The sequence below is a fragment of the Rhipicephalus sanguineus genome, chromosome 9 (genome assembly GCF_013339695.2).
Source record: "Rhipicephalus sanguineus isolate Rsan-2018 chromosome 9, BIME_Rsan_1.4, whole genome shotgun sequence".
NCBI classification, from domain to species: Eukaryota; Metazoa; Arthropoda; class Arachnida; order Ixodida; family Ixodidae; genus Rhipicephalus; species Rhipicephalus sanguineus.
This window is the reverse complement of record NC_051184.2, coordinates 29,155,695-29,165,032: the sequence shown is the minus strand read 5'-3', so window position 1 is coordinate 29,165,032 and position 9,338 is coordinate 29,155,695. Positions and strand designations below refer to the sequence as shown.

The 9,338-nt window shown below is 47.8% G+C and overlaps 1 protein-coding gene across 3 annotated transcripts in view; it reads left to right on the top strand.

Moving 5' to 3' along the window:
- Window positions 1–2,842: 2,842 nt before the first annotated feature.
- Window positions 2,843–9,338, top strand: part of LOC119404877 (tyrosine-protein phosphatase Lar) — a 234,581-nt gene continuing 228,085 nt past the window's right edge. Inside the window, exon 1 of one of the 3 annotated variants that reach the window (XM_049419052.1) lies at window positions 2,843–3,037. The gene's annotated coding sequence lies outside the window, so the exon portion shown is untranslated. The remainder of the gene's footprint in view (window positions 3,038–9,338) is intronic. The other 2 variants (XM_049419053.1, XM_049419054.1) reach the window with 2 other exon arrangements.

The window sequence follows — 9,338 nt, the reverse complement described above, 5'->3', positions numbered from 1 at the left end:
CGACCGTGCTTCCTGTCCGTAATCTTTACGTCATTCTCTATCGCGGGCCTCGCAACGCTCTTTTATCTTTTCCAAGTCTACCTTAATGCGCCGGATCTCTTAATTCTTTTCGCTTACCGAGCGAGCACTCAACCTCATTTTGCTTGTGCCGCGTTTTTTTTTTTTCTATATTCCCCTCGCCTCTCCGCTGACTCCTCGAAGCTTATTCTCTATTCCGTACCCGTGTTTGGTTATTCACAAAGGCGAAACGACTTTGGGCTTCATCTCGTAGTACAACACGATAGATAGATGTAGGTTTTGAAACTAGCAACTGCCCGTATAGAATAGGAAGGGGGGAGGGGGGGATAGGTACCCACCCATAAAACGGGGCAGCTACCAATGCAAAGGCGGTGAAAGAAGAACTGCTAAGAAAGACAATTAAGGTGTGCATAGAAGAAACAAGCAAGTTCGGAAAATAATGAAGCGAGGAATACAGAAGGAAAGAAACGAAGGAAATGAGAGTACGAAGCAAGGAATGAAGAAGACGGAATACAAGGAGTAAAAAAGAAACAAACAAGAGAGGAATCACAGGAATAAGGCACGAAGTTTAATAGAAATAGGATCGAAAGAAGGAAAATATAAATGAAGGCGCTGCAGGGAAACGTTGCCGGGTGAAGGAATAAAGGAAAATGAAGGACAGAATATCGCATAAAGGCGCGAACGGAGTCTGGCTAAATCCCGCGAACTTGATGCAATATCCCAGGAGTAACATTGTAATCCGAGGCGAGGGGAATGAATTGTTGAGAGGGAGAGACGATGTAGATTGGGCGAAACGAGCTTTTCACCGATGTAGAACGACCCCAAAGAAAGAAAGAAAGAGAGAAAGAAAGACAAGTGTGTCGACGACTAGAATGGGGGCGCGTCAGAGACGCGGCGGCGCGGCGAAGTACGTGAAAGATTCAAAGGACGTTAACAGAAAAGAGGGAGAGAGAGAAAGCGGAGGGAGCGACACGCATTGCGGCGAAGCTGGCTAGCCAGGGATGGAAGCGAGGCGTAACTAAGCGTGCGAGGTGGCTTTGCCGCGTGTATTCCGGGCAATGCGGCGAAGCACCGTTAAAGGGCTTTTTTTTTTCTTTTCTCTTTTGCTCGTGGTGGGTTTTTCGGGTAGTAGCGCGGATTGAATTATTACGCCGGGCACTGCGGCGAAGCGAAGGCTAAGGATGGGAAACAGCTCATGGGAGGAAGGGCAGAGCGCTTAGGCTTTCAGCGCCGTTTGGCCGGACCAGATAAGTGAGTTTAGAAAAATGCGCAATCCTGTTTCGTTCTTCTTTTTCTTTTTTTTTCTCCCTTTTAACGGTGGGTGCCCCCCTACAAGTGAGTGTCTGCGTAACGTTACCGTAGTTGAGCGGTTTTCAGGGTGCTCAGACTTGCCTGTGGCGCGGTTTCTAGTCAGTTACCTTTAGCCTCTATTTCCTTCAGCTTTTCTTCATTTTTTTTTCTTTAAAAAAGATTGTCTTCCGAGCGCTCTTCCGCCGGCATACTATAACGGCGTACGACGATGGTCTACGTCCTATTTCTAAGCATATGGGCCGATCTCGAAGGCAGTGCGGTCTGCAGGAGCGTCTCACTAAGTCACGTAGTTTCAACTACCGTATTTGCATGAATACTGCCAGTACTTGTTAACAATGACTAGTGTTGGCTAAATTGCGGCTTATGTCGGCAATTTCTGGCTAAAGATGGCTAAGATGCGGCTACTGCTGGCTGTCAGCTGTCATAACGCTTCGTTCAATCACCATTCATTGACAGGCTTCTCTTCCAATTTCTTTTTACTCCAGTATTGTTCTACTGATCTCGGAATTATGTTACCGTTTTCTCGTTTTGGCTAATGAGAATCTCCGCGCAGTCATATGAAAAACGACCTTAGCGTCGATGATGTCCCGCGCAGGAACACAGGTAAATCCCGAACACTGAGACATTCTTTTGATGGCGCACTTTGTGGGGCTAGATTGTTCTGCATGACGACGATGGGTCTGCGCTTTGAAGACGCGAACATAGACGAGACGGGACACACACAGCGCAATTTGTTCAGCCGAGAAAACTAGGGCAGCATCGCATATATACGCTCAAGCGCGTGACACAAGGATTGCGCTTTAGAACAACTGGGCGCTCAAAACTGCATTTGTTTCTCAGATAATGTCGAGGGAGCTATACTACCACAGGGAACGCGCAGGATCTTGTATTAGTTAGGGGTCAGCGTGCCAGCGTACTAAATTTTTCTTAACCCCCGAGTGTTTAAAGTACAACCGAACTGCTTTTTTTATAGCGTCTGCCTTGTGTCAATTAGGGCGGTTTAAAAAGAACGACAAACGGAAACACTGAATCAAATAAGGCACGCAGAGCACTCGTTCTGGTTCAGTCAAGTACATTAGACTTCAATAAAACCTAGATACTATTATGTGGCATGCCTCGTAGTCTTGTCTCGGCTTTGGCTTGTAAAACCCCTAATTTTAAGCTTATTAGGGGAATCAAACAACGTATCAAACAACAAAGCAAAAGTCAGTGAATAATAAACAGAGGACAGCAAGCAATATATCATATAGAAAAATAAATAATAGTCTGCAAAGGCATAATATCTTGGGCAAGACAGGTGTCAACTCACTCACTCACTCACTCACTCACTCACTCACTCACTCACTCACTCACTCACTCACTCACTCACTCACTCAATCAATCAATCAATCAATCAATCAATCAATCAATCAATCAATCACTAAGCTGTACACTGTTCGTGTTCTTATCTTACCGTTAACTTTTTCTTTGCTCGCAGCTGGACACTTCTACTGACTCCGTTCCCGTCATCGTGGAGTGGTCGTCGAAGCAGCTGGGAAACCGCAGTTAGAAGTCAAAAGGTCGTGCCTGCCCTCTAGTGGTTGTGGATGTTGACACACGTGTTTGTGCCGGTGTTCGCGATGTCCTTTTTCAAGTGTGTGCATACCTTCGTTCGTCGCGACGTGCCCGCCGAGAACGTGCGCTTCCCGTCAGCCAATCCAGAACGAAGGTAAGTTAACTTTCAAAGCGTGTGCAGTCTATTTCTCACCACAAAGTTAGACTTGCGTTCTTGTCTCGATGGTCTTGCCATGCGTTCACTTATTAGGGCGAAAGCCTTAGTCGCCTCATCAAACGCGGAAGTTGACCGTCGCTCGGGGGCGTCAAAACGAGTGATGCAAAAAATCATCATCATATTATGGCGTTACCCTATGAAGTCACAGATCGCCAAAATGTGTGACGTCACATAACGTAGCATCACATGTCGACGTCATCGTTTCTTGTTCAAAAGTGGGCCAATCGCGGAGGCAGTGCAGAACCGCGTTAGGTGCAGAAAGCTTGCAGGGGGGGGGGGGGGGAATTATCATTTGAGAAGAAAAGGAGGAAGGTGGCTTTCGCCTTTCAGTTGTCTTAGGGAAATCGTGCGAATTTTGCTTCTTTTTACGTCTCGCAAGTTTGACCCCGTGTATGGTTAAGTAGCGTTTTGTTAGCTTTTAGGAAAAGACGAACACTTTGCAAAGGCTGGATGCTTTGCAAAGACTCGATGAACGGCCGCCTTCCCATGCAAGTGCTACTGGAACACCGTTCCCGTCGCTCGTCAGGTCACAAGGTACATTTGCGCTTCTTGAAGACGAAGGGCTTGTGCGAACGCCTTTGACTAGTGGTGACGTCCCACACGCGTCAACGAATGCACCGCACGTTTCCTGCTATCCTGCCTTATACCTAAGTTCTCTCTCTCTCTATCTGTCTGTTTCCCTGAAACGCGTAGTCATAAGGTTGTGCTCGAGCAGCAACCACGAACTTCGAACATAAGGGTGCGGTTGCGAGCACTTGCTCGCGCGCTCTTTCCGCAGACATCAGTTAGACGGCTCGTATGCGTGCTGTGCTCTCGCCGCTTACTTCCCGTTGAGGCGACAGACAGCACGAAAACCGCTTCGATCCCTGGAGTGGCCGTATTCGCTTAAACCAGTCGTTTGTAGCAGATCGGATCCCAAAGGTGTTAGCTGATAGCCTTACTTCTTTAACATTCCAATTTGTTGCTATTGCATTCATTGCTTCGCCCTTGCGGCGAAACTTTTCTTTTGTCTTCATATTTACAGATTTTAAAGCATTCGTGTTGTGCCCTTTCTTGTCCCTGTAGTGTCAGCGCTTTTAAATCTACAAAAATGAACAAGTGCCAACTAGCTCGGCTTTTCGTTTTGCTTCACTTTATTGTCTTCTTTCTTTTTTTTTTTTTTGTGTTTTCGAAATGTCACAGGCTCGGCTGGGAATCAAATCCACGACGTCTCATCCTGTGTAAGTTGAATAAAACGCCGTTACCACGGCGACGCCGCTGGCTAGACCAACGCTCCCATCGCAACACAGGAACAACTCTTACAGCAGGGGACATGTCATCGAAACTAATTGTAGCTCGGTGCCTCCCCCTCTTTCCGTTCTTGTGTTGCCTTTCGTTACTGGCGCAGCTGTACCGCGAACCCCTACACTCTGCCCCCTGGATTGATGCGACGGTGACAGGCTTGCGCGGAGCGGGCCCCGGCCCCCCTTCCGTCCGCCGTTGTCCATTAATACATCCATTAATCACCCAACCCGTGGTTGCAGCAACGTGTGCGATCCGCCATCTCGTTTCGTCAGGCTGTCTCGTGTGACACAGGACAAGCTTCTTTCGCTGTCCGCGTGGTTCAAACCTCCCACTCAGCCTCATACCCGCCAGGAGGAGGAGGCGGGGGTGTTGCAGAGTACTCCGTGTGGGGTGGCGGCACACCACCCCCGTCGATTACATATATGCGGCCACAAAATCTCAGTGGACCATTGCGTGGTACGTGCCCCACGTTGCTCGTCTCCGGTGTCCCCGGCTACAATGAAGCGCCTTTTTGTGGACCGGCCCTACAGCCCAAACCAAATCCGACGAGCCTACCTGCGATCAGTTGGCCCTCATCCCACGAGACCGTGGCGTTATTAAGGCGAAAGTGGTGGATACCTCACCAAATGCGAAAATTCACCGTCGGCGTCAGTGTCAGTACGAATGAGGCAGAAAATCATCGTGTGATGACGTCATCAGATGACGCTGTGGCTTGGTCAGAGGTGGGCCGCTCTTGGAGGCAGTGGGAAACCACGTTAGGTGAAGAAAGCTAACGTGGTTTTGATTCTGCTTCTGAGGGGGGTAAGTCAATAAGATTGACCGAGAAGATAAGGTGGCTTTCGCCTTCGAGTCATCATAGTAATAATAATAATAATAATAATAATAATAATAATAATAATAATAATAATAATAATAATATAATAATAATCAACGAAACCACGATGCGATTATGACGGACGCCGTAGTGGAAGGCTCCGGAAATACACGGTCCTCAAGCATTTCCGCCTCCATGTAAACTGCGGCCGCCGCAGCGGGGATTCGATCCCGCGACCTTCGGGCCAGCAGTCGAGCACCATAACCACTGGACCACTGTGGCTGTTATATAGTCAATTTAATGGCAGTAATTATGGGATAAACGGAAACATTAATTAGCTTGGTCTAAAAAAAAAGGAAAAAAACAGCCCACCGCCGGTTGTGTCTGAACAAGAAACACACACAAACACGCTCGCGCGCGCGCGCGAATTCGCATTCTGCCTGATCATTGCCACAGATATGTGGGCCACTGCTTCGGTATTTCCACTCGTTGAGTTATTTCGCCGATCGTTTCGGTTTCTCACCTCGGAAAAAGAGCCACCAAAATGGCCGCTGTAAAGGTCGTTCCGCACGCTTGATTTCGCCGTACTCTACGGGTGCCTCGTGGAGTCTCTGTGGACGAGAACCATTAATCAGCTGGAAGCCGCCAAGGCACGGGGCGAACGAGAACAAGACAACGCGGTAAAGTAATCCGAGGGCAGCTGACGTACGGCTCCAATGCCGGAATGAAAGGAGAACACGCGAGAGGGCGCTAAATGAAACCACACGAAGGACGTCGGTGGAGGGAAAGGGGAACGTACCGTATATACTCTTGTAATGCCTGCAGTTTTTTTTTTTTTTTTTTTAAGATTTGGGGTGAGAATTTCGGGTGCGTGCGGCCTTCACACGGAGAAAAAGACACAACTTTTTTTTTTCGTACGTGTTTTCAGCGCTATTTGCCTTTGTTTAACTGCAGTACTCGATTGTAATGGGAGAAGCGAAAAAAGAGCAGAGTAGAGTTGATCCTGGAAACTCTGGCACACACCCACGCTGGGGGATTGGCCGAGAATCGGATGGTTTTTAAAAACATATTTCTAAAATTAAAGCTTAAATGTGTCACTTTGTCACCTTTATCACTTTCACGCGGTTGCAAGAATCTTACTCCTCGTCCTCCTCCTCGTTAGTCGCAGCAACCTCAATCTCGCTTCTGTCCCAGAATTCTCGTAGCGCAGAACGGACAACACCGCTAACCTCGATATTTGATGGCACGGTTAATACACAGGTAATCTTTAAATACACTCAAACCTCGTTATAACAGTCACATCTGCCACGAAAATAACTTCGTTATATTCGAAAATTTGTTATAAACGTTTAATTGTAACACTGTAGCTATCACAAGACTATTCTTTATTTACTTCGTTATAACCGATAATTCGTTATATCCGTGTTCGTTATATTGAGGTTTGAGTGTACATCTTTTGAGGGGACCCTTTAACTATTAAAGTTCTGGGTGCGTCTATTACATGGGTGCGGTCATTACACGAGTCTATCCGGCATACGCCCCCTTTACCTCCTCCGCATTGGCTTTTTTTCTTCTTGGCTCGTTTTTTTTAGCCTTTATTTCTCCCTCTCCTCGTGCCGACAACGAAGACAAGTCGTGGCCGACTTCTCGCGAGTACGATGGTTCAGCCTCTTTCCAACTTAGCCCTTAGCCCCTGCCCTCCTCCCTCCATTTTCCTCGTGAGAAAAAAAAGAAGGTGTTCTTTCGTGTCTCGTTGCAAGATGAATGACCGTATCGTAGCGGCTAGTTTCACACCACCGCGGAGGAGGGCTGACATATGGTGCGACGCCTTGGACCACGACGGGCTTGTGACAGCGGCTACGTCGTCGCTGCCAAAAGAAAGCGAACACGTGACAGCACGTGTGACAAGTAGCTGTCGTCCACGCGGACACTGTCTGTAGAGTAGTTGCCTGGCCCTTATTACCCTGCTTAAGTGTATACAGGGTGTCCCAAATATCACGCAGCACGATTTTTAAAATCAGCAGTTGTTCCGTGTACGAACGCAACCGATGAGCGAAGCTCCTTAGAAATGGGACGCAAACGACTATGTACGTTTTGAAACATTTTATATCTGTACAGACGATAGATGTTACTGTCGTTTATTAACGTGAACTGATTTTTTTTTTTTTTTTTTTTGCGCAACGCGCGCTCATTGTCTGATTGCGCCGGCGTCGGGTGGGGAGAGCGTCTGCTACTACAATCGACAAAGCGCCCGTAGTGTGCTAGAATGATGGTTGTCATTTCACAATCCACATAAAGGTGCGGGAAAGTGAAGACAACTGTTATAACCAGTTGTTCACAGTGCTTATTTCTTTTAACCTCGTATTTCTGGTGTGCTAGAACCAAACCGCTCAAGGCCTAAGCATTTCCTCTGCCGAAGTTTTTTTTTTTTATTTTTCTTTGATCCAAGCTGATTTTTTTATGCTGTGCCGTTTGGAGCGGGAAGAACATGAGCGAATTTTCAAAGGAAGTGTACTACACACTCGGATTGTATACAGAAGGCCGTGAGGTGCACGTGTGGAGAGTCGGTAAGTGTGTCCAGGGCGGGGATCCCGGTGCACTGGTTACTTCGGTGACGACGTCATTTTCTGCCGCTGCGGACACGCGCGTTGAGTTCTTGGTAGCCTGTGTCGTGAGAGACGGGACGGACGCTCCAGTGGCGTGTGTTACGCCGCGAGTCTGGGACTGGCGCGTTGCGTAACACTGCGCGGACGGCTGCAGATAGAGTGACGCAGTGACGGGAGGAGTGATCAGCGGGGGGGGTCACGTGGCATGTTAGACTGAATTAGCAAAAAAAAAAGAAAGAGAAGATCGATGTTCGCGAGATGGCACGGCAGTGGAACAGCAAAATTTGAATGTTTTTAAAGCGAAGCTTTTGTTTGCTCATCCTTCTTCGTTATCCTATATTGTCTGATCCGTCTCCTCTCTGTGAAATTACCGCAGCCTATCACCATCTACTCTTTCCAGACGCAGGAGTCTACGCTATAAAACGGGATGATCGAAACCAAAGACCACAGAACACTGCGCTGCCTAACAACCAAGTGTTTATTATTTCAGGCAGCGTACGCACTCAACCACTTTCTCAAAACAACAACCAATATGACGAGAGCAGCATGCGCAGAACCAATACTATGGTCAATCTGATTGGAATGATATCTACTTCGGAAAGAGTGAAATTGATTGGAGGCTTACACGTGCCTCGCCACTGTTGTGGATATGGAAGGCTCAACATGTGCGCTGTTTCCCGCATTTAATCATCGTGAACTAACCAGTCCAAATGCGGGCCCTTTTTACTGGTCGAGTTAACGGGATTGAAGGCTGCAGTGATGGCGTAATCGAAACACGGCAGGTGCCGGTGACCTCTTCGTTGAAAGTTGGGCTGTTCTCCGAAACGGTGCAATGAGAGCTACTGACATTGCGAGGCCAACTTGAAGCCTTTGTGCTGTGCAGAATCCTGGAGGCTGGGTAGTCTTATAGCACCCCAAACGCGGGGTGGATTAACCAATTATGCTTAACAACGATTCTCCCCAACAGGAAAAAGAGCATGCATTGCCCTTTTCGGTGAGTCCTCACTCGCCACGTATATGACTTTCTTTGAGGAAACACGTTAACTCCCTTCTGGGTCCCACGACTCACCGACGACAGTAATAATCATCTCCAAAGAGAGTCCACGTGTTTCTTTAAAGAGTCATGTGCATGGCAAGTCAGGACTAACCTAAAAAAAACGTACAATAACTTTTTCTTTTTTTTTTTCATAGAGTGCACCGGCAAGCTGCGCTTGGCGTCATGATCCGTCGGACGATATTAATTGCCTAAATGGTTGCTGTTCCTTATCAACAAACCCAGTCTCGGACATTCTGTACTGTCGCACTAGAAGAGAGTGGGAGAAATGGCGGAACGATACAGCCGCAACGTGGTTAAACTTAGCTCTGGGCCAGCATTGCGTGACCTCGATACGTCTGTCCGCTCGGCCAGCTGGATACTCGGCCTTCTCGCTCCGTACCTTTTTCCTATCCCTCCGTCTAAGAGGACATTTAGACGGAGGTAATGGCGGCATTAACCCTTCCTGTTCTGTCCTAATGATCTTGCCGTAAGGGTGGG